The sequence below is a fragment of the Phoca vitulina genome, unplaced genomic scaffold (assembly GCF_004348235.1).
Source record: "Phoca vitulina isolate PV1807 unplaced genomic scaffold, GSC_HSeal_1.0 scaffold32, whole genome shotgun sequence".
NCBI classification, from domain to species: domain Eukaryota; kingdom Metazoa; phylum Chordata; class Mammalia; order Carnivora; family Phocidae; genus Phoca; species Phoca vitulina.
The window spans coordinates 1932298-1957332 of record NW_022589735.1 but is presented as its reverse complement, the minus strand read 5'-3'; the positions used below and the strand labels follow the sequence as shown (position 1 = coordinate 1957332).

General features: G+C 43.8%; 1 protein-coding gene across 5 annotated transcripts in view; it reads left to right on the top strand.

Annotated features, from left to right (window-relative positions):
* The window catches only part of CTNNA1 (catenin alpha 1), a 306207-nt gene that overhangs the window by 119694 nt on the left and 161478 nt on the right, over window positions 1–25035 (top strand). For 2 of the 5 annotated variants that reach the window (XM_032425303.1, XM_032425302.1), the window contains exon 1: window positions 6657–6771. The exons of 2 other annotated variants lie outside the window; for them this stretch is intronic. The gene's annotated coding sequence lies outside the window, so the exon portion shown is untranslated. Of the gene's footprint in view, window positions 1–6656; window positions 6772–7145; window positions 7171–25035 lie in introns of those variants that run through there. One more of the 5 variants, XM_032425306.1, reaches the window with a different exon arrangement.

The window sequence follows — 25035 nt, the reverse complement described above, 5'->3', positions numbered from 1 at the left end:
TTATAACCATTCATTCAACTGAGTACCTGTTACCTACCAGGCACAGTTCTAGGTGTTGGAACCACAACAGCGAAAAGAAGAAAAAATGACCTGCTTTAATGACACTTACATTCTAATGGGGAAGACCGTAAGTAGATAAATAGCCATATAATGTACTGGATGGTGACGAGTGCTATGAAGAACAGTAGGGTAAAGAAATAAAATGGAGGGGTGCCTGGGTGGTGCAGTTGATTGAGCGTCCTGCTCTTGGTTTTGGCTCAGGTTGTCATCTCAGAGTCGTGAGATCGAGCCCCAAGTCAGGCTCTGCGCTCAGCGGAGAGTCTGCCTAAGACTATCTCTCCTCCCTCTGCCCCTGCCCCCAACCCCCGTGTTCATGCTCATGTGCTCTCTCCCTCAAAAATAAATAAATAGGGGCTCAGTCTGTTAAGCATCTCCCTTCAGCTCAGGACATGATCCCAGGGTCCTGGGATCGAGCCCTGCGTCAGGCTCCCTGCTCAGCAGAAAGCCTGCTTCTCCCTCTCCCTCTGCTGCTCTCTCTGCTTGTGCTCGTGCGTGCGTGTGCTCTCTTTCTCTCTAATAAATAAATAAAATCTTTAAAAATAAATAAATCTTAAAACAAAAAGAAAGAAAATGGAGAGGGGAGAGGAGGAAAGTGGATGCTAGTGGGTATTTCACAAGGGGTGGTTAGGGAACCCCTCTTGGACAAGGAGACCTTTGAGATCTGAATGAGGCCATGGGGTGAGATAAAATGCTATGGGGGAAGACCATTCCAAGGACAGGGAACTGGAAATGCAAAGGCTATGAGGCAGGAAGGTGCTTGATGTGTTATGAAAAAGTCTAGGACCCCAGGGTGGATGGCAGGGAAAGATACAGGGAAAAAGCCAAAGATGGGTCTGAGGTTGCTAGGCAAGATCATGTAGATTTTATTCAGAGTGAGATAGGAAGAAATGGAGGGTTCTGAACAGATGATATGTTTTAAATGGCTCAGCGGCTATGAGAAAAGAGCATTAAAATGGATACGTATATGTTGTTCAAACATAAATAGGGTATTATGTGTATTGCTTTACAATCTGCTTTTTTGCAAAGTAAAATTTTTAAAAACAAAATATGATCATGGTATCTCTTTGTTTAAAATCCTTTGTGATGTCCCATTCCCCTCACAATAAAATGTAAAGCCTTACAAAGTCCTCTCCAGTCTGGCCTCTACCTACCTTGCCAGCTTCTGAATCACAGAACTTCTTTTCCTGGAATGGGACTCAGGGCCTTCAGACTTCCTTGTCCCTTGGTCTAGAATCAAGCTCTTTCCTTCTTTCCCTATGCATCTTGTCAATGTCTTTTTTTAAGGTCCCACTTATTTTTTCATTCATTTGACAAATATTTATTGAGAGATCTGCTATGTACCAGGCACTCTTCTAGGTACCAAGGACATAGCACTAAACGAAACAGACAAAATCTCTAGCCCTCATGAGGCTTGAATTCTAGTGGAAGACAAGAGAAAATGATGTTAAAAAATAAATGTATGTATGAGTTTTTATGTCGGATGGTGATACACCCTAAGCAGAAATATAAAGCAAGGAAAGAGGGATGGGAATGTTGGGGGAAGGGGTTGTAATTTTAAATAGGGTGGCCAAGAGGAAGCCTCCCTCAAAAAGTGACAGCTGAGCCTAGACCTGGGGGAGGTGAGAGAGTGAGTCAGGCAGCTTTTTGGAGGAGAGCATTCCAGGCAGAAAGCAAAGGCCCTAAGGCGAGAGCCTGCCTGATGGGTTCCAGGAATAGTAAAGAGGCCAGTGTGTCAGAGAAATGTGTAGGAGCAGGTGAGGTCTGCAGGCCCTTATAAGGACCTTGCCTTTTACTCTGGATGGGATAGGAGCCAATGGAGACTTTTGGGCAGAGTAGGAGTGACATGTTTGGACTTATATTTTAACAGAATCACTCCAGCTGCTGAATTAAGACTAGACTGAGGGAGGCAAGGGCAAAAGTAAGGCGACCAGTGAGGAGGCTCCTGTGAAATTCAAGTAAGTGATGATGATGGCTTGATTCAGGATGATAACAGTGGAAATGGTAAAAAAAATAAAAATAAAAAATAAAAATATATATACACACACACACTGAATATATTTTGAAGGTAGAGGCACAGATTTGTTGAGGAACCAGATATAAAATGTGTGAGGGAAAGAACATAGTCAAGGATGACTCCAAAGTTTTTGGCCTAAACAACTACAGGAATGGAGTTCCCATTTTTTAAAAAAGATTTTATTTATTTATTTGAGAGAGAGAGAGAGAGCATGAGCCAGGAGGAGGAGCAGAGGGAGAGGGAGAAGCAGACTACCACTGAGCAGGGAGCCCGATGTGATGCGCGCTCAATCCCAGGACCCTGGGTTCATGACCTGAGCATAAGGCAGACACTTAACTGACTGAGCCACCCAGGTGCCCCTGGAATTGCCCTTTAATGAAATGAAGAAATCTGTGGGATCAGCAGGTTTGGACAGAGTTATCAGGAAATCACTTTTAGACATACAGACATATGAAGTGTGAGATGCCTAGATGCCTACTAGGTATCCAAATAGAGGTACAAGTAGGGAAATGGGAGTTTGGAATTCAGGAGAAAGGTTCAGGTTGCTATATAAACCTGGAATTGTCAGCATACTTAATGCCAAAAGACTGGATGAGATCACCAATGGGATTATGGCAAATAGAAAAGAGGTCCAAGGATGGAGTCCTGGGACACTCTAACAGCAGTTCTTAAACTTTTTAATCTCAGGAATCTTCTACACTCTTAAAACTTTTTGAGGATCTCAAAGGGCTTTTGTTTATGAGTCTTATCTATCAATGTTTACTGTATTATTAAATTATCATAAATATCTTTTAAAGAAAAATGACAATGTTTCTTAAAAGGAAATTTGGGGAGACGTATCATTTATTTTGCATTTTTGCAAATCTCTTTACTGTCTGGCTTAATTAAAGGTAATTGGATTCTATATCTGTTTCTGCATTCTATGTGATGCCCTATTATGTGTCATGTAGTCTGGTATACTGTACTGTATACCATGAGAGACTGGGAGTGAAAAAGTCAAATGATATTCTAATATTATTATGAAAATAGTTTCCATCTTACTACCCCCTGGAAAGGGACTTAGGAGTCCTTGGACTACACCTTGAGACCTGCTGCTCTAACACTTAGAGCTTGGGAGGATTTAAGGAGAGTAAGTTAGAGCCAGGGAGGATGGAAGAAACTCCGAAGAACCTAGTACCCTAGAGGCCAAATGAAGATAGTGTTTCAAGAAGGAGAGTGATCAAAACACTGATGATGATACAAGTCAACTCGCACAGAGACTGACCACTGGATGTAGCATCATGGAGGTCATCAGGGACCTTGATAAAAGCAGTTTCGGTGGAGAGGTGAGTCCTAAAGTGTGACTGGAGTGGGTCATAGAATAAAGGTCCCTTCCTCAGGTCACTGAACCCAGACCAGGTTAATTTCCCCCCAAAATCTACTTGTATCTCCTATCTTCCCACTTGACTTTCTTTTTAGAGTTTACGTGTTTTATTTTTTTATTTTTATTTTTTTTTAAAAGATTTTATTTGTCAGAGAGAGAGAGAGAGAGAGCGAGCACCAGCAGTGGGAGTGGCAGGCAGAACAGGCAGAGGGAGAAGCAGACTCCCTGATGAGCAAGGAGCCTGATGTGGGACTCGATCCCAGGACCCTGAGATCATGTCCTGAGTTGAAGGCAGACGTTTAACTGACTGAGCCACTCAGGTGCCCCGAGAGTTTACCTGTTTTAATAGCTGTCTCTTCCATTACATTTTAAGTTGTGGGAGAACAGGATCAGGTTAGTTTTAGTCACTGTCATTCCCCCAGCTTCCCCTGGCACAAAGCAAGTGCCTGGGACATAATGAACGCTCGAGTCTTCCCTGGTAAGCTTTTCAAGGTTTCTCAGAGGTAGAAAGCTGACTCCCCTTAGCTTACAGGACACACTGCAAGTCTATCTTCCTATCATTTTTGTCACCTGACCCTCCTCTTCCTTTTTTTTTTTTAAATTTTTTAATTTATTTATTTGAGAGAGAGAGAATGAGAGAGAGAGAGCACCTGAGAGGGGGGAGGGTCAGAGGGCAAAGCAGACTCCCTGCTGAGCAGGGAGCCCGATGTGGGACTTGATCCAGGGACTCCAGGATTATGACCTGAGCCGAAGGCAGTCGCTTAACCAACTGAGCCACCCAGGCGCCCCTGACCCTCCTCTTCCTAAAACATCCCTGCACTTTCATCTTTAGGGCCTTTGCATTGCTCTAACAAAATATCACAGACTGGGTAGTATAAACAACAGCAATTTATTTCTCACAGTTCTGGAGGCTGGAAAGTCCAAGATCAAGGCATCAGCATGGTCACATTCACAACCAGTAAAAGCTCTCTTCCTGGTTCATAGTCTGATCCTTCTTGCTGTGTCCTCACATGGCAGAAGGCGCAAGGGATATCTCTGGGCCCTCTTTTATAACGGCACTAATCCCGTTCCCAAGGGCTCCACCCTCATGACCTAATCACCTCTCAGAGGCCCCATTTCTTAATACCATCACTTTTGGCATCAGGTTTTCAACATATGAATTTTGAGGGATGAAAATATTAAACCTATAGTAGAGCCTTATGCTTAGAAAGCCTTCATTAATGCTCCACTGTTGCTGTCTTGAAATTGTTAATAATTTTTGAACAAGGGGCCTCACAAATTAAGTAGCTGCTCCTGAGTGAAGTGATAGATAATACAAAGCTATGGAGCATAATCCTTCAACTGTCTCTTGTTGGTTCACACAGATATTTATTGACTGATTACTATGTTCTGAGGTAGCCAAGTGTAATGGGGGAAGCCATGCCCACTCCAGGCAGGGGAGACCACAGGAGCAAAAACTCTGAAGACAGAAACAGAATGGGGTGTAGATGGACAAGAATGGCCTTATTATGGTCTTTCTCTTTAGGTTTGCTCTCTTCCTTCATGGTCCTATTGCCTGTTGTCCACATCCCTTCTTTCTTCCTTTTAAAGTGTTTTTTTTTTAGGGGCGCCTGGGTGGCTCAGTTGTTAAGCGTCTGCCTTCGGCTCGGGTCATGATCCCAGGGTCCTGGGATCGAGCCCGGCATCAGGCTCCCTGCTCCGCAGGAAGCCTGCTTCTCCCTCTCCCACTCCCCCAGCTTGTGTTCCCTCTCTCGCTGTGTCTCTCTCTGTCAAACAAACAAACAAACAACACTTTTTTTTTAAAAGATTTTTTTATTTGAGAGAGAGGGAGTGTGAGATAGCACGTGGGGGGCGGGGGGAGGAGGACCAGAGGGAGAGGGACAAGCGGACTGTGCTGAGTGGGGAGGCCAAGGTGGGGCTGGATCTCACTAACTTGAGATCATGACCCAAGCTGAAACCAAAAGTCATCACTTAACCACTGAGCCACCCAGGCCTCCCAGTCCACATCTCTCAACCAGCACAAACCCATAGTGCTTTCAATTAGGGAGGGCACACTCACCCGTGGATGTTAACTTGGTGCTGTCTAGGGGGTGAGCAGTGAGCTGGGTGCTGTACAGAATACACGTTCTGTTTTCCTAGAGTTTGCATTTCCCAGGGGAGAGGGAGATGTGAGTAGTAAAGGGTAAATATGTTGAGGGCATTCTCCCTAGCACCCTGCTCAATACTGGCTCAGGACCAAGGTGGCTGTGGGTATTGGTCTTGCTTTATTTTGGATTTCTAGGCCAATACTGAAATCAACCTTGTTCTTCATCCCATGATGAAGGAGTTGAAACCTCATTAGGGTTTTCTATACCAGGCTGATAATTAGTATGTAATTGTTTTGTTTGTTTTTTGTTTTGTTTGTTTTGAAGTTTTTTTTAGAGCATTCGCCAGGAAGATAAGGAAGGGTGGGAATAACATTCCCAAAATGGCTGGAGGCATAGGGATAGCAGCCAGGTCCCTCAACTGTGTGTGTGTGTGTAGGGAGCCAATCTCAGGAGGGGATGCTGCTGTGACATGCTTCTTGTCTATCAACAGGAGGGCTCTTGGCTCCCGGATCTGTGAAGTGAGGGAATGAGTTAGATGACTTCAAGGAAGCCTTCCACATCACCTTTGTAAAGTCCCTAGAGTTGGATTCTAGTACCACTACGCCTGAAGCTGTGAGGCCAGTTTTCTTCCGTAAAACCAATGGGTGGGCTTACAGTACTTTTCTGGAAGCCTGTTACTCGGGAGCACCTGTGGCACTCCTCATATAAGCGTCCCCAGGACTGTGTCGCCGCGCCCGGTCCCGGAGGCACCGGCTGGGGGGAGGGTGGAGCCAGCGCGGGCAGCACCCTGAGACTCACCTGTGCGCGGAGCGGTGACTCACCTGCCCTCCCCCGCTCCCGGGCTGTTCCAGGAGTTACCGCTCCTCCTTCCTCTCCGGGATCCCTCCCTGCCTGAACGCGCATTAGGGGCCTGGGATGAAGTAACTCGGGGGCACAGAGCGGAGAGCAAGAGGTCCTCTTGGGAGTTTCGGCTCGGCGTCACCAGGGTCTCTCGGTTGGGGCCTCACCCCGAAAGCGAGGGCCGGGAAAGCGGGGCGGTGGCGGGAGGCGCCCGGAAGAGCGCGCCGGAGGGAGGTGCTCGGAAGGGCGGGCGGGGCCGGGGCCGGGGCCGCGGGCGGGGGGCGGGCCGGGGGCGGGGGCGCCTGGCGGCCCATTTCCTCCTCGGAGTCGGACCGGAGGGAGACAAAGCGGCGGCCGTCTCGGCTTCGGTCCTCGGGAATCTTCCTGCACTCGCCCACTCGCCGCAGGTAACTCTCTTCAGGCGGGCGCGGGCTCCGGGCCGAGGGGTTCCTCTTGCGTGCGGGCGGGCGGCGGTCTCCTCCGCGACCCCGCCCTGAATCGGGCTCTTGGCGGGCTGCGGTGCTGCGGCCGGCCCGCTTCCCGTGCGGGGCCCCTGGCCTGCGCTCTGGCCGGCCGACTGGCCGGCGGGGCGGGCGGGGCCGGCGCTTCCTGGCGCTGGGGAAGTTGAGGGGCCGCGGAGGCTGGAGCAGAGCGAGCGGCAGGCCCCGCGCGGACGCGCCGCTTCCTCTCGGGAAAGTTTCTCCCGGTTTCTAAACTTTGTCCCAGCCGACTCGGTGCGCGCGCCGGGCCGCGCCGGGCCCCCGCGGCCGTCTTGCCTGTGGAGGGGAGCCTGCGCGCTGTTTCCGGTGCGGGAGTGGCGGGGAGTTGAGCTTTCCTGTGAAGTGATTGTGGTTTGTGGTTTCCGTGGTCGCACCCTCCTCCTCCTCCCCCGCCACCGAAACTTGGCGGTCTGGTGGACCTGAGGTTTGCTGAGCCCGCGCTCCCGCACGCCCGGGCCCCGGCGAAGGCGCGAGTGGGGTGCCGCCTTTCTCTGACCGGGTCTGGCCGGGAAGGTGCGCCACACCCGAGTGGACTTTTGGCGTGTACCAAGTTAACCTTTGTTGTGAAATTACTCAGACTTCTTGTGCTGGTTGGTAGGACGCGCTTCACTCTGGTTAGTCCTCGTTTGCCCGGGGGGCGTTGGACTCTTTCTTGTTGACTTTTAAAAGGAGTGTGCGTGTCTGAAGCACTTGTTGGAAAAAATGTGGATTAAATGCCTGACCCTGGCTTGGCAGGAATGGCTTCCCAGCAATGCAGGCGGCAGTTGGCTCAAACCAGGATTGGCAGACACCCTCTTAGGTCCTCCTGTGTCTTTGGAACATTTTTGGGGTGTTTGTTTTGAATAGAATTTACACATTTAGGAGAGTAAGATATGCGAAGTCTCCCAACTAAATTAAGGGCATTTCGTATTTATGTTGAAGGAAACGGTTACATCATTGTATTGTTGCAACAGGATAAGCATTTCCATGAGAGGATATTTTGTTTAGCAGTGACTTTTGAAATGACTGTATGGGTTTATGTTACTTTAGGAAAATGTAAGTTAAATTAATTAGGATATGTTATTTTGTTTTACAAGAGAAATAAATTATCCATAGCCTCTGCTTAATTAGTTACTTTTCTTGACTTTTCAGTTAAATAATTTTTATCCGCTTTTTTTTAAGGGCCCATAGATGATTTAAGGTACGGGCTGTGCTCCCAAGGCCTCACAGTGTAATGTAGGGAAGGCATATACTCCAGATGTAGTGCAGGGCAGACTGTTATAAGTGCCGTAATAGTAATTGTGCATGGGTCGTATCTTCTATACTAACGATAGAAAAAAACTTGTGGAAGCATGGAGAGGGGCCTAATAGGTTTTGTTTGGAGAAGTCCAGAAGGGCTCTGGAAGGGGGTGGCGTTTGAACTGAATGAAAGGTGAGTAGGGTTTTGTCAGTGGAGGAAGCATAAAAGGGAATAGGAGTTGGTGGGAATTACGACATAACTCTTATGATTTTCCATATATTTTTGGCTCTTCTCAGTTTTTTTTTTTTCCTTTTCAATCCACTCATACCCAAGATTGTATGTCAGTCTTTGACACTGTTGATGTGGCATCATCTTCGTTGCCATCAGCATCTCATTCTGTACACTGACTTAGAGATCAGGGGTGCCTTCTCCCTCTAAGCTGAGAATCCCTTCTCTGTGCATTTTCCATGTCTTCAAACTTTGGTGCTCAAGTCCAAGTTTCTGTCTTGATAGCGAATGTCTCACCTCACTTACATGGTCACCTGTACACCAGAGAGCTGTGTGTCCCAGGGGCTTCTCAAACTCAGAATGCCCAAAATGAGACAGTTTTCTTTTCTGGAAACCTAAACCATATGTGGAAATCAGCAGTAACTGGTAGGGTCCTGGAATTTTTTGAGAAAGTAATAGCCTGAGACATGACAGACAGACCTGGTTGTTGCAGGTGATGGTGTGTAGTGTTGGTGAAGATCTGGACCAAGGGAACAGGGTCCTCTGCTTGTGTAAAGGTCCTGAGCCAGGAATGAACTTAATGTGTTTTGATACCTAAGACCTGTATAGCTTGAACAATTTTGGGGTGGGGAGAAGGCCTCACATGAGATTGCCAGGGAACACCAGGTCATATGTTTGGATCTTATTCTAAGATCTGTAAGAAGCCATCGTAGGGAGTTTCATGATCTGATGTTTTATTATTTCTTTTTTAAAAAAAATATTTGAGAGGGAGAGAATATGAGAGAGAGAGCACGAGAAGGGGGGAGGGTCAGAGGGAGAAGCAGACTCTCCACTGAGCAGGGAGCCTGAGATAAGGGACCCATCCGAGATGCGGGTTCCATCCAGGACTCCAGGATCATGACCTGAGCCAAAGGCAATCGCCCAACCAACTGAGCCACGCAGGCGCCCTCATGATCTGATGTTAAAGGAAGATGGTGGGAGTGAGGTGGTGTGGATGAAGGGAACTGTATTTTGGGGAAATGAGACAGGACTTAAATATGGATTGGATGTAAGGGGTGTAGGCTTATCTATAAAGGCTGTTTCCTCAGTGATGCACTCCCCTTCCCCCTCCCCCCCAGTTGTATTCTGTTCCTTTCATGATGAGCTCTTAGTCATATCTCATGACTCAAGTTAGGGCTTTCCTTTCTGGTAGCAAACCTCTTCTCACCAGGAGGTGTACTCGTTATACTGTACCTTATATTATTGATGTCCCTGTTTGCCTTTTCTGCTACAAAGTGGGCCTATGAGCCCCTTGTTAGCCTTAGCCTTTGACCTGGTGCCTGGCCTGGAGGGCAAATTAGATACTGTTGAATGAAGGAGGAAAAAGAGTCTTTCCCTTCTGGAGTCTAGCTTGTGGGTGGAACTGTGATAGATGAGGCAAGGTCAGGTTATGGAGAGCCTCAAATTGAAAACCATCTCCATTCCATTCTTCTTCCTGGTGTTCACATTACATTAATTCCTTTTTTCTGTTTTTCTCTACTTCCATTGCAGTTTGGATTATCTTATCTTTGAACTATTGAAACTACTTGTGGTTCTCTGGATAAATTGTTCTATTTTTGTTTTGTTTGGTGCCTTTTTCATATTTTTTCCTTTGCCTGGAGCTGTTCTCTTTTTTTCCATCCCTCTGACAAACTCATTTACTCTTCAAAACCTACCTTAGATGTCACTGCCTCTGGGTTTTCTCTTAGAACTCAGTGCTTTTCGGGTAGCTTGTACATATTCTGTGGTTGCATCTTTCATACTGTTTGGTAAATATTTTTATCTATGTCTTCTTCCCATCTGGGGGTTTCTTGGAAATGGGGCCTGGGCTTTTATTTTTGACAAAACTTTTAAAAATTAAAGTATCATATACCTGTAGAAGAGTGCTCAAATCATAAGAGTACCTGCCTAATGCTGTATTTGAGTGAAGACTATCCACATCCACTGTGTAGACCAAGAAACAGTAAATTATCAACCAGTACTCCGGGAATCCCAGGTCGCCACCTGTCCCTCTTCTCTCTTCAGTTTTTAATCTGAGATTTGGGAACATATGGTTGCTCAATTAGTGTTTGCCACAGTTAGTTGAATGTTTTCCCATCTCCCCCTCCACCTTTCAGTCTCTTACACCTAAGCAGTACTCTTGTTCATTTGAGAAACTTATTGCTATCTTCTTGCTGAACTGATCAGCCTCTTAGGTTGGCATTCAAGACCTAAATTCTGGCTTTAAATTAATTTGTTCAACTTCATTTTCTTCTCTTTTCTTGAAGATTTACTACTTACTTTTTTTTTTTTTAAGATTTTATTTATTTATTTGACAGAGACACAGCGAGAGGGGGAACACAAGCAGGGGGAGTGGGAGAGGGAGAAGCAGGCTTCCCGCGGAGCAGGGAGCCCGATGCGGGGCTCGATCCCAGGACCCTGGGATCATGACCTGAGCCGAAGGCAGACGCTTAACGACTGAGCCACCCAGGCGCCCCTGATTTACTACTTATTTGAGAGAGAGAAAACTTGACGGGATGGGAGGAGTGGAGGGAGAGGATCCTCAAGGAGACTCTCCACAGAGTCTGGTGCTGGGCGGATCTCACAAACCTGAGATCATGACCTGAGCCGAAACCAAGAGTTGCTCAACTGACTGAGCCACCCAGGTGCCCCTCAACTTCATTTTCTACTGTAAATTGTTGCTACATGTCCTCTGCACCTTCCAGGCATTCGTACTGGAGTGCCTCATTCTTCTCTTGACACAAATGCTATCCATTTATGAAGGCTGGTTAATGTGATTTTTCCATTGAGACATTTATCTTCATTGCTGAAAGTGATCTTTAATTTACGGGAAATTCTAAAATTTGCCTCTCACTATGACATTCTCACTCCCTATCCTGTTGTTTGTGTGTGTGTTTTGGTGGTAAAATATATATAACAAAATTTACCATTTTAGGGGTGCCTGGGTGGCTCAGTCGTTAAGCGTCTGCCTTCGGCTCAGGTCATGATCCCAGGGTCCTGGGATGGAGCCCCACATCGGGCTCCCTGCTCAGTGGGAAGCCGGCTTCTGCCTCTCTCACTCCCCTTGCTTGTGTTCCTTCTCTCGCTGTGTGTCTGTCAAAAAAAAAAAAAAAAAAAACCCTAAAAAAAATTTACCATTTTAGCCATTTTTATGCACTTCAGTGGCGTTGAGTACATTCATATTTTTGTTCATTCATCACCACCACCCATATCCAGAACTTTTCATTTTCCAAAACTGAAACTCCGTATACATTAAACATTAACTCCCCATTTTGCCTCCCTTCAGCCCACTGGCAACCACCATTGTACTTTTTCTTTGAATTTGACTACTGTAGGCACCTCATGTAGGTGGAATAATACCATATTTGTTCTTTTGTGACTGGTTTATTTTACTTAGCATAATATCTTCAAGGTTCACCTGTATTGTAGGTGTCAAAATTTCCTTCCTTTCTTAGGCAGAATGATACTCTAGTATCTATTCATATATTGATGGACACTTCAGTTGCTTCCTCTTTTCGGCTGTTAATAATGCTGATCTGAACATGTGTGTATGAGTATGTGTTTGTGTCCCTGCTTTCAATTCCTTTGGGTATGTACCCAGAAGTGGAATTTGTAGGTCATAAGGTAATTCTGTGCTTACAGTTTTTAGGAACTGCTAAACTATTTTCTACAGTAGCTGTGCCATTTTATATATTTACTAGCAGTGTATGAGGGTTCCAGTTTCTCCACATCCTCACCAACACTTGTTAATTTCTTTCTTTTTTTTAAACTGCCATCCTCATGGAAGTGAGGTGATAATTTCTTTGTGGTTTTGATTTGCATTTCTCTGATTAGTGATGTTGAGCATCTTCTAATTATTGGCCATTTGTATATTTTCTTTGAGGAATCTCTGTTCAAGTCCTGTGGCAATTTGCTTTTTTGTTGTTAAGTTGTAGGTGTTCTTTATATGTTCTGGATTTTTATTTATTTTTATTTACCCCCCCTTTTTAAAAAAAGATTTTATTTATTCATTTGGGACAGAGAGAGAGAGGGAGCATGAACAGAGCCAGAGGCAAAGGGGGAGGGAGAAGCAGATTCCCCGCTGAGCTGGATGCTCAAAGACAACACGGTCATCCCAGGATCCAGAGACTGTGCCTGGAGTGGAAGGCACACGCTTAACCATCTGAGCCACCCAGGCGCCTCTGTTCTGGATTTTTTAAAAATTCCAGTATAGTTAACATAAAGTGTTATACTTTCAGCTGTACAGTGTAGTGATTCAACAATTCTGTACATTACTTAGTGCTCATCATAATAAGTGTACCCTTAATCCCATTTACTGATTTCACTTATCCCCCCACCCACCTCCCCTCTGGTAACCATCAGTTTGTTTTCTATAGTTAAGAGTCTGTTTTTTGGTTGTCTGTTTTTTTTTATTTATTTATTTATTTATTTATTTATTTATTTTTTGGTTGTCTGTTTTTTTTTCTTTGTTTTGTTTCTTAAATTGCACGTATGAGTGAAATCATATTGTAGTCTTTGTTTTTGTCTGACTTATTTCACTTAGCATTATACTTTCTAGATCCATCCATGTTGCAAATGGCAAGATTTCATTCTTTGTGATGGCTGAGTAATACTCCATTTTTTAAAAAAAGATTTTATTCATTTGACAGAGAGCACAAGCAGGGGGAGCAGCAGGCAGAGGGAGAGGGAGAAGCGGGCTCCCCATGGAGCAGGGAGCCTGACGCAGGGCTGGATCCCAGGACCCTGGGACTGTGATCAGAGCCAAAGGCAGACGCCTAACCTATTGAGCCACCCAGGCGCCCCCGAGTAATACTCCATTATATATATATACCACATCTTCTTTATCCATTCATCACTTGGGCTGCTTCCATAATTTGGCTATTGTAAATAATACTGCAGTGAGGGTGCCTGGGTGGCTCAGTTGGTTGAGCGACTGCCTTCGGCTCAGGTCATGATCCTGGAGTCCCGGGATCGAGTCCCACATCGGGCTCCCTGCTCGGCGGGGAGTCTGCTTCTCCCTCTGACCCTCCCCCTCTCATGCTCTCTCTGTGTCTCATTCTTTCTCTCTCAAATAAATAAATAAAATCTTTAAAAAAAAAAAATACTGCAGTGAACATAAAGATGCATGTATCTTTTTGAATTAGTGTTTTCATATTCTTTGGGTAAATATATCCAGTAGTGGATATACATTTTGGATATTAATCCCTCTTTAGTATATGATTTGCAAATATTTTTTTCTCAAGTTTTTGGGTTGCCTTTTCATCCTGTTGATAATATCCTTTGATGCAGGGGCGCCTGGGTGGCTCAGTCTGTTAAGCGTCTGCCTTCGGCTCAGGTCATGATCCCAGGGTCCTGGGATCGAGCCCCGCATTGGGCTCCCTGCTCCGCAGGAAGCCTGCTTCTCCCTCTCGCAAACCCCCTGCTTGTGTTCCCTCTCTTGCTGTGTCTCTGTCAAATAAATAAATAAAATCTTTAAAAAAAAAATATCCTTTGATGCACAAAAGTTTTAAATTTTGATCAAGGTCAGTTTATCTGTTTTTTTTCTTTTGTTGTCTGTATAAGAAGTCATTGCCAAATTCAGTGCTATGGAGCTTTTCTCCTCTGTTTTTTTTTACCCCTCAGCTAAACCGTGGATACCTTGAGGGGCAGGAACTAAGTTACTATTCTCGGCACTTTACCCTCCAGCACAGTGAAGGCATGGTCAAAAAGGAAAAGTAGGGAAAAAATATTTTTTAATGTAATTTTTAAAAGGTCTTAATGAACAGTAAAGAGTTTAACATGAGTGTTTCCTGCTGTTGCTGATTTGTCATTGATTGTCTGTCTCATGAATTACGATGATAACGTGTTTTTAGAAGTCTTTAATCTTAAGAGTTCCAACCAGAGAGTTTGGAGTTCGAACTTCATCATCTGTGGAACGAATAAGAGAATTTATAAAGGATATTTATTTTAACTTCTAATGTGATAAAATGCTAATTTATTTCTTCAGTTATGGAGTCCTGAACAGGAAATGTTTTTATCCATATTAAGTGGGTTGTCTTACAAGTAAAACTAGCGAACTAGTTCAGTATTTAAATAGCATTAAATTGCTGGTTTACCTTCCTTTAGACTCTTCTAGACCATAAACTTTTTTGCTAGGTGCTGAGTTCCTTCAGGGCAATTACTTTCTTCTGAATCTTTGACTTCTGTGATACCTGAGTTATTTCTAAACCCATAGCAGATACTCTTCAATAAATATTGGATTAGTTATAGTAGGTATACATATGCTATATATAGGATTGTGCCAGGGGGTGGAGGCATGACTTTACATCCAGTTTATTAAAGTTTTTGTGTAATAAAACTCATAGCAGCTAGAGATAAATACTGCTAACATTTTGGTGTACATCCTCTAATCTTTTTTCTAGACATGTATATTGTCTGTAATTTTTATGTAAATTAGTTTTTACTTAATGTGCTCTTTTGTAATCTGTCCATTTATCATAATTTGAACATTTTCCATATTAGGAGGATAAGATTAACCTTTATTCTATGTATCACTTAGAAAAAAGAACTGACAAACTAGGCAATGACCTCAATTGTAAGACACATCCAGATTTTAGAGACTTAAAAATGTGAAATATGTATGCTTTAGAACTGATGACATATGATTAATTGCACAATACTAATATAGCATATTAATGATCCCCTACTATTACATTACGTAGCTCCTTTTTAATCAGCCCTTTGTTAGACATTTAGTTTGCTTCCAGAGCTGCTTTAATGTAGCTAAATCTCCTGCCCATCCTTTTTTAAGATTTATTTATTAGAGAGTGAGAGAGCAAGCACAAGCAGGGGTAGCTGCAGAGGGAGAGGGAGAAGCAGGCTCCCCACAGGGCAGGGATCCTGATGTGGGGCTCCATCCCAAGACCCTGGGATCATGACCTGAGCTGAAGACAGACGCCTAACCGACTGAGCCACCCAGGTGCCCCATCTTCTGCCCATCCTTGATTATTTCTTTTCTTTTCTTTTTAAAGATTTTATTTATTTATTCATGATAGAGAGAGAGAGGCAGAGGCAGAGGGAGAAGCAGGCTCCCCAAGGAGCTGGGAGCCCGATGCGGGACTCGATCTCAGGATCCTTGGATCATGACCTGAGCGAAAGGCAGCCGCTTAACCATCTGAGCCACCCAGGCATCCCATCCTTGATTATTTCTTGAGGATAACTTCTTAGAAGTGGAATTTCTGGGGAAAAGGTTTGCTACTCTTTAAAAATTTTTTTAGGGGCCCCTATGTGGCTCAGTCGGTTGAGCATCTGCGTTTGGCTCAGGTCATGATCCTTGGGTCCTGAGATCAAGCCCCATGTCAGGCTCCCTGCTCAGCGGGTAGTCTGCTTCTCCTTCTCCCTCTGCACCCCCCCACCCCCTCTTGTGCACTCTCGCTCTCTCTCAAATAAATGTTTTAAAAAACAAAAATACTGGGGCGCCTGGGTGGCTCAGTCGTTAAGCGTCTGCCTTCGGCTCAGGTCATGATCCCAGGGTCCTGGGATCGAGCCCCGCATCGGGCTCCCTGCTCTGCAGGAAGCCTGCTTCTCCCTCTCCCACTCCCCCTGCTTGTGTTCCCTCTCTCGCTCTCTCTCTCTCTGTCAAATAAATAAATAAAATCTTTAAAAAACAAAACAAAAACAAAACAAAACAAAAAACAAAAATACTTAGTTATGCTTTATCAACGTGGCTTATATGGTACATTAATTTTTAGTTTTTTGAGGAACTGTCATACTTACCATATTACTTTCCTACTGGCAGTGCACAGGGGCTCTAATTTCTCCACATCTTTGACAATACTTTTCTTTTTTTTTGATGGAAGCCATCATAATGAGTATGAGGTGGTATTTCATTGTAGTTTTGATTTGCATTTCCCTAATGATTGGTGATGTTGAATATCTTTTCATATATTTATTGGACATCCCTGTATGTCTGGAGAAATGTCTCCTCATCTTTTGCTGCACGTCGAGATGTTTGTTTTCTGGTGTTCGAGTTTTAGGAGGTCTCTGTATTTTCTGAGTATTAATCCCTTATCACATATATGACTTGCAGATATTTTCTTCCATTCTTTGGGTTGCCTTTTCACCCTGTGGATGATGTCCTTTGATACACAAAAGTTTTTATTTTGATGAAGTTCAATTTACTTGTGCCTTTGGTGCTGTATGCAGGAAATCATTTCCAAATCCAGTGTCATAAAACTTTTGCCCTGTGTTTTCTTCTAAGAGTTTTATAGTTTTAGTTCTTACGTTTAGGTCTTTGGTCCATTTGGAGTTCATTTTTCTGTATGATAATAGGTAAGGATCCAACTTCATTCTTTTACATGTGGATATCTAGTTTACTTTGCACCATTTGTTGAAAAGACTGTCATTCCTCATTGAATGGTCTTGACACCCTTGTTGAAAATAATTTGACTATAGGGGCGCCTGGGTGGCTCAGTAGTTAGGTGTCTGCCTTCGGCTCAGGTCATGATCCCAGGTCCTGGGATTGAGCCCCACGTTGAGCTCCCTGCTCCGCGGGAAGCCTTCTGCTCCCTCTTCCACTCCCCCTGCTTGTGTTCCCTCTCTCGCTGTGTCTCTCTCTGTCAAATAAATAAATAAAATCTTCAAAAAAAAATTTTGACTATAAATGTGAGCATTTGTTTATGGACTGTCATTCTATTCTGTTGGTCTGTATGTCTTTATGCAAGTAGCACACTGTTTTGATTACTGTAGCTTTGTATTAAGTTGATTGCAAATTAGCTCTTGAAGGTCATAATGTTTTGTACATTTATATTCTGTGGTTCAGTTGTGTGTATATGCTGTTGTGAGAATAAAATAAATTCATTGAACTATTATATATTTTGATTGTGGAGGTGATTACTCAGCTGTTTGAGTCTGTTAAAACTCATGGAATAGTACACCAGAGTGAATTTTACTGTGTGTGAAAAGTGATAAAATAGGTAAAAAATAATAAATTCATCCAAACTGTTTTTTGCAAGTTTGACCTTTGACATGTACATAAACAAGTAATGAAAATGTAAGGCCAGGGCGCCTGGGTGGCTCAGTTGTTAAGCGTCTGCCTTTGGCTCAGGTCATGATCCCAGGGTCCTGGGATGGAGCCCCACATCAGGCTCCCTGCTTGTCGGGAAGCCTGCTTCTCCCTCTCCCACTCCCCCTGCTTGTGTTCCCTCTCTTGCTGTGTGTGTCTCTGTCAAATAAATAAAATCTTAAAAAAAAAAAAGAAAACGTAAGGCCAATTATCGTTTCTGCTTTCTCAGCTCAAATCTTTTTTCCTCATGAGTGACTGAAGACACACCCTGAAAGAGTATTCAAAGCATTTTGGTTATGATGTACATGTTGGAGGATTTAAGTTTTATTAGTTCCTTCTGTTTAAAAAAAAAAAAAAGTTAAAGGGGAGCCTGGGTGGCTCAGTCAGTTGGGTGTCTGCCTTTGTCTCGGGACCCGGTCCTGGTCCTTGGGTCCTGGAATCCAACCCCTGCTCCGTGGGGAGCCTACTTCTCTCTCTTCCTCTGCCCCTCCCCACTGCTTGTGCACGCTCGTGCATGCGCTCTCTCTTTCTCTTTCTCTCTCTCTGTGGGCTCCATCTCAAATGAATAAATAATAATAATAATAAAAAAAAATATAAGATAGACACATCAGGCATCTGGGAGAGCCTCCCTGAGCGGCAATTCCTAACATTCGTTCAGATGCTAGTTTGCTAGCTTCCAGACCTTGAGGGTATTGCTGGTGCAGTGTGTTGATCAGCTCAGCCCCCCACAATGTGGGCCTGGCTTGAATGGGCCGGGCCGAACAGTGTGGGGAAGTGAACAGTCTGGCTTGACTTGCCCTGTCTCATGCTGTTTGTTCACTTGCAAGAGCACTGTACTAAATTTATGCATTATTGAAAGTTCAAAGTGTGCAGAAATAACCATGCTTCAAAATAAAACTTCAACATTGCCCTTTCTCTCTTGGAGCCTCTAAATGTTCATTATTTTCATCTTTAGGCTTTTTTTTTTTTTCGTAATGTCAAACTTTTTCTCCATGTGCAAGCATGCCCCCAACTCCATTTCTAATGGAGCTTGAAATTAACATGCATTTCTCTTTACTTGTTGATGCTCTGTCATCTATCAACCCCACTTTTTGATTGTGATTTAATTTGTGCTTTTTCAGTAGCTCAAGTTTGGAGTAATGCATGTAATGTAAATATGATTTGAAAGACAACTTTGAGTGTTATTTTAAATGTTTGTAATAAAGAGTGATCATTTGGGACAAGCATTATATGAGTAGTGTGATTTGGTTTTTAAATTTCCTTGTCGTCTGTCCGGTGTTCCTATTGTAGTAGTGGTAGAGCAGGAATTACATTGTGGAAGTTTGTTAAAATTATATGCTGTAAAGTTTTTTTCTTTTCTTTTCTTTTTTTTTAAGACTTCTAGGGCTGGGGCGCCTGGGTGGCTCAGGTCATGATCCCAGGGTCCTGGGTTCGAGCCTCACATCCGGCTCCCTGCTCAGCAGGAAGCCTGCTTCTCCCTCTCCCACTACCCCTGCTTGTGTTCCCTCTCTCCCTGTGTCTCTCTCTGTCAAATAAATAAATAAAATCTTAAAAAAAAAAAAAGACTTCTAGGGCTTTATAAAAGAAACAAACTGTCATTTGCTTTAAAATTTGTAATGAATAATTTAGTCTAATTTAATCTTGGTGTTAAGTAACTGGTTTTACTCCTTAGTTGCTAATTTAAAGGCTAGTTCTTTTCTGGATTGCTTAGTTTTGGCTATTGCATTTCACTGTAGCGAGCTGTAGATTTCCCTCATTTTCTTATTCTGAGATTTCATTAGTAAATATTGTCATAAATAAGTGGACCACCCAGTGCATTTTGAAAATGTTTTATTGCTATGTTTTGTTTTTTTTTTTTAAAGATTTTATTTGACCGAGAGAGATAGCGAGAGAGGGAACACAAGCAGGGGGAGTGGGAGAGGGAGAAGCAGGCTTCCCGTGGAGCAGGGAGCCCGACGTGGGGCTCGATCCCAGCACCCTGGGATCATGACCTGAGCCGAAGGCAGATGCTTAACGACTGAGCCACCAGGAGCCCCTTGCTATGGTTTTCTGCTTAATATTTGACATTATGAATTGAAGATAGGAATTAGAAGCATGTCTGATTATCAGGTTACATAATCCTGTGCTGGTTTATTTACCAGGTAGGACTGCAGACTGTTCTTGAAACTGAAAGTGCTGTCATAACTCATGAAATGCATTCATTGTGGCCCATTTCAAGTGACATGAGGGATAGGAGCCTTTGCTAATAGTCCTTTTACCCTGTGCAGCTCTGATACAGGCTTTTCTTTCCAAGCAAAGATGCATTGTTACTATTCTCCCATGGTATGTTGAATATTTCATTATGTTAAATATTTCAGTATTAATCTAGACTCTTAATCATGTATTGTGAAAAATGATAGTACAGTGAATAAGGCAGAAGCTGAAAGGTAAGTTACTCGTCTGTTCATGGGGTTTTCTCTTCTTGGGGATCTCAGAATTGGCAAAGGTTTCTTACAGTCATCTGTTATCATTTTCTTGCTTCCTTGGACCTGGGGTCATCATGTTCTCAGAAAAGCTGTGGTCTGACTTTGAATTGTATCTTTAGAAACCTGTCATTTTGCAGAGAAGTGGCTAAGTGAAATGTGAGCTTGATCCCTTGGGAGGAGGGGAAAAACAAACAAACCAGGGAATGGAAGATGGCAATACTTGAGAGAAATTTAAGCTTCTTTGGGGTCATTAAGACCAGTGAAAGGTGTAATGTTTTCTAGGTGTCTTTATTGAGTCAGGGTCAAAGGCAACGTTTAGTTTACTGTATCTCAGTTACAGTGGGAAGAGTTCAGTTAAATGCAGTACACATTTATTAGAAGTCTGCCTTTCAAAGCAGATGTTGGAGGAGATGTTAAGAATTTATGGGCGCCTGGGTGGCTCAGTCGTTAAGCGTCTGCCTTCAGCTCAGGTCATGATCCCAGGGTCCTGGGATCGAGTCCCACATCGGGCTCCCTGCTCTGCAGGAAGCCTGCTTCTCCCTCTCCCACTCCCCCTGCTTGTGTTCCTGCTCTCGCTATGTCTCTCTCTGTCAAAAAAATAAATAAAATCTTAAAAAAGAATTTATAAGTCACCATTGCTAACCTCAAAATTTTACAAACGAATGGGATTATTAGCCTTAGTAGTATTACTGGTAGATAAGAATTAGCAATCTATATCTAGTTTTGCTAATTTATAACAGACATTTTTTTTAAAGGCTTATTTATTTAGAGAGAATTTGTGCGAGCATACAGGGTTGGGGGAGGAGGGCCAGAGGGAGAGGGAGAGAGAATCTCAAATCATGCCCCCCCACCCCCTGAGTGCAGAGTCCAACATGGGCCTTGATCCCAGGACCCCGAGACCATGACCTGAGTCAAAATCAAGAGTTGGACGCTTAACCAACTGAGCCACCCAAGCACCTGGAGAGAGACGTTTCTTATTTCTTCCACAAGTGTTAGTGTTGCTAGATGAAACCTGAAACTGTCAAGCCAGTTGTTGATCACTTGAAAATTATTGTGCTCAAAAAAGCCACGGTCCCTGTGCTCAAAGGGGAGCTCCCAGTTTCCTTGGAGACAGGTGCACTGACCTAGTGCTGTGTGGTAAGTGCTGTAATGGAGATGCTTGCAAAGTGCTGGAGGGACCCAGAAAAGAAAGAACAGCTCTTTCTGTGGGATTAGAGGACATTTGTGTGAGTCTTGAAGGAAGATGGAAAAGTCAGGAAGGGTGCTCTGGGCAGAGAAAGGGTTTATATAAAGGTGTGGACACATGCATGTGCATTGGAGAAGTTTCACGGAGTGGATGCAGGTGATGAGTCTGTCAGGCTAGTGCCAGTTAAGTTTGTTTACAGGAGTTTGGGCTTCATCCTGTTTTTGGTGGCGAAGCAGTCCCTCTTTTCAGGGGGGAGTAGACTCTATGATAAAGTGAGGCTGTCTGGGTAATGATTGGAAATGAGAGACTCCTAAATATTTCAAACCAGGACCCAGGCCAGAGCCCTGCGACAAGAAGGGTTAGTAGAGTGAGATATTTACGGAGTTACAGAGGAGGGAGAGGGAAGAAGATGAAATGGGCCTAGAGTCTCCTTCTAGGGCAGCTGGTTTGGTGGAACTTTGGTCAGCAGAAATGGGGAAAGCCAAAGGGGGAATAGATTGGGAGGAAAATGCTTGCCTTGCTGCCTGTGGAATTGAAGAACTTAGCTCTTCAGTTGCTTGTGGGGAGAAGTCCTTCGGATTGGGGAAATGCTGCTCTGGCCACTTCTGGCCTTCACTATGGTAGCTATGAAGAGGTGGGGTTTGCGTCTTTGTTTTTCCTGGGTGGGTGAATGGGCGGGTGGGGTTCTAGGATTTCTCAGGTAGTATTATAAACACTAAGAATAGAATGGGCCCAAAGTATTTTTTTTTTCCTAAGATTTTATTTATTTGACAGAGAGAGACACAGCGAGAGAGGGAACACAAGAAGGGGAAATGGGAGAGGGAGAAGCAGGTTTCCCAAGGAGCAGGGAGCCCGATGTAGGGCTCAATCCCAGATCATGACCTGAGCCGAAGGCAGACGCTTAACGACTGAGCCACCCAGGCGCCCCAAGGCCCAAAGTATTTTTAAGTTAGGAAAGATAAAAGACCAAACCTGTGATGCTTCTTAATTTCTTTGCTCATCTTTAAACCTAATTTTTGCCATTTTATTTATTTATTTATTTATTTATTTATTTATTGCTATTTAAATATTTATCTTGTTTTTCACTCATGCTTGTTTTTGGAAGGCTTTGACGTTCTTTGGTGCTGTTGTCCCCTCCTATAAGCTGAAACAGTTGCCTTCCCCTCCCCCTTGTACAACAGATCCTCAGTGAGGACTCCCTCGCCTTTTGGGGACTCCCTCCTAGGTGTTCCTCTTGTGCACTGATGTTCTGTAACTATTTTCTGTTGTAACTATTTTCTTGTCTAGACTGAGTATTCCCCCAACTTTTTTTTCTTTGAAGAGCTTCAAATGTACAGAAAAGTAGAGTAATAGAGTAAGCACTTGATTAGTCAATTCGCTTGGATTCACCAATTGTTAACATTTTTCATATTTGCTCATTTACTCTATATAAACTTTTTTTTTTGAGGCATTTGAAAGTAAACTGCAGATACCAGGGTACTTCAGCATGTAACTCCTAAGAATAAGGACATTGCCTTTACCTAACTACAATATCACACAAGACATTTTACACTGATAAAGTAACATAATTCCTTTTAAAGAGTGGTCTAAGAGCCATGTCAGTTCTCTCTGGGAACTTGGGAGAAATGCCAACTCTATGTCCTACCCTAGACCTGATGTGGGAAACAAAAGCAAAAGAAAAATTAAATTTCCTTACTACTTACAGTCCATTAACAAGTCCTTCAAACAGGCAGTGACATTCCTCTAGGAACCCAGCTGCCTCGATGTTAATACTTTGCTAAGGGCGAAAGGCACTCTTACGCTGACACCCAGGATCCTGTGAGTGTACTTTAACATACAAAAATTTCCTTAGAGACTTAAACTATCCCTACCCCCCTCCCAACTTGGAAGTATATAATCAGCCAATCCTCACAATCCCAGTGCAGCTCTTTTTGTCCGTGGGTCCTGTCCCCCGTGCTTTTTTTTTTTTTTTAAGATTTTATTTATACATTTGAGACACAGAGATAGAGAGAGAGCATGAGCAGTGGAAGAGGCAGAGGGAGAGGAAGAAGCAGACTCCCCGCCGAGTCAGGAGCCCGATTGTGGGGCTTGACCCCAGAACCCTGGGATCATGACCTGAGCCGAAGGCAGACGCTTAAGCATCTGAGCCACCCAGGCGCCCCCCCCCCCCCCCCCGCCGTGCTTTAATAAAACCACCTTTTTGCACTGAAGAGGTCTCAAGAATTCTTTTTTGGCCTTCGGCTTTGAACCCCATCTTTCCTACATCAGACCTGAGTCAGAATTTGCCTTTTAACAGGATTTCCAGAAATACTGATCTTACGGTATAGTGCTTATTCATATTAAATTTGATCAGTTGTCCCAGTGATTTTTTTAATCCAGGAAAAGGGGCACCTAGGTGGCTCAGTCAGTTAAGTGCCTGCCTTCGGCTCAGGTCATGATCCCAGGGTCCTGGGTCCTGAGCCCCATGTTCGGCTCCCTGCCCAGCGGGGAGTCTGCTTCTCCCTCTCCCTCTGCCCCTCCCCTTGGTTGTGTGCACACACGCTCTCCCCCCGCCAAATAAATAAAATCTTAAAAAAAATGCAGGAATCAGTAAAAGATCACATACTGTGTTTGTCATATCTCTTTAGAGTTTTTATTTCTGTTCACCCCCCCGCCCCATGACACAGTTGGGAAGAGTTTAGGCCAATTTTGTAGATGCTCTATAGTTTGGATTGGTCTGATTGTTTCCATTTTTGGCAGTACTATGCATGTGATGATGTTCCTTTCTGAGGGCATTGCAGCAGTTGTCACATTGTTCTACTGGTGGTGATGCCAAATTTAAACACTTGATTAGGTGGCATCTGCCACATTTCTCCCTTGTAAGGCACCTGTTTCCTTTTGTACTGTTGGGGTAGAAGAATTTCCTCTACCCTTCAAGGTCCCTCTAGCTGGACTAAGAATCAAATTGACATGAGACAAATTAATAGGAGAAAAATCAAATTTAATATTGTACTTAAGGGGAGTCTACACAGACATGGAAATTCTAAAGATAGGCAACGTAATGCTAATATGAGTTAAGGACCAGGGGAGGGATCTGAGGATACAAAGGGGAGAAAGACCATTAGCAGGAAGGTAAAAGGAAGTATTTGGAAAACAAAGGTTTTTTTATTAAGTAGATAAGTTTCTCATGTAAAGAGGAATCTGTTAACAGCTCTCTTCCTAGAGGAGGCAGTTAAGGGGGAGCCAAAGAGCTTTTCCTAAATCTGCTGGGTTTTGATTGCTTTTAACTCAATGTTCATGCCAAAGTGGCCTATCTTGGGGAGACTTACCCCTGGCCCTCACAGTACTTAATTGCTATGATGATCTGATAGGGATTTCAAATTAGTCTTTGTGTCCCTTGCACCTAGCAGGATCCCAGGATATGGTAATTGGTCAGTCAGTGAATGACAGAATGGGTAATCAAAAGTATATACTATAGTACAAGTTTTAGAGGCACTCACTCAGTCTGGTTAATTTCCTAATCTCAATCCAAGTTCAGGCATCTTTTCTCTTGGCTCTCCAAGAAAAATACAGTTCTCTTCCTGTGGGCTTTTCCCTGCCTTTTAGTCCCATTGTTCTAAAACAAAAACCTCTTTTCCCTTTGTCTCTGTTTTCTCTGGTGCCTACAGGCCAGATGCTGGTTTCATCTTATTTGCTTTTTTGACCAGAGTCTTCCAGTTTCTTAGGAAAACAGGGACTTCCTGTACATCCATAATCAGTTGTCTGTTACGATGGCTTAGTGCAGCTTTCTCTGGAATACTCTTCCATTGTTAATGGCCTCAGCCATGTGGGGTGGAAGCTAAGTAAAGGAATCTAGATACCCGGTTCATACTGTAAACGGTCACTTCAGCTGCTCTGGAGCTTTTGTTTTTGTTTTTTCCTTCCCTTGATCTCTTACCTCTTCTTGCTCTGTGCTCCAGCCACATTGGCCTTCTCTTTCTGTAAGTCCTCGGAGATGCTGCCTTGTCTATGTTACGTCAGCCTGCAATGTTCT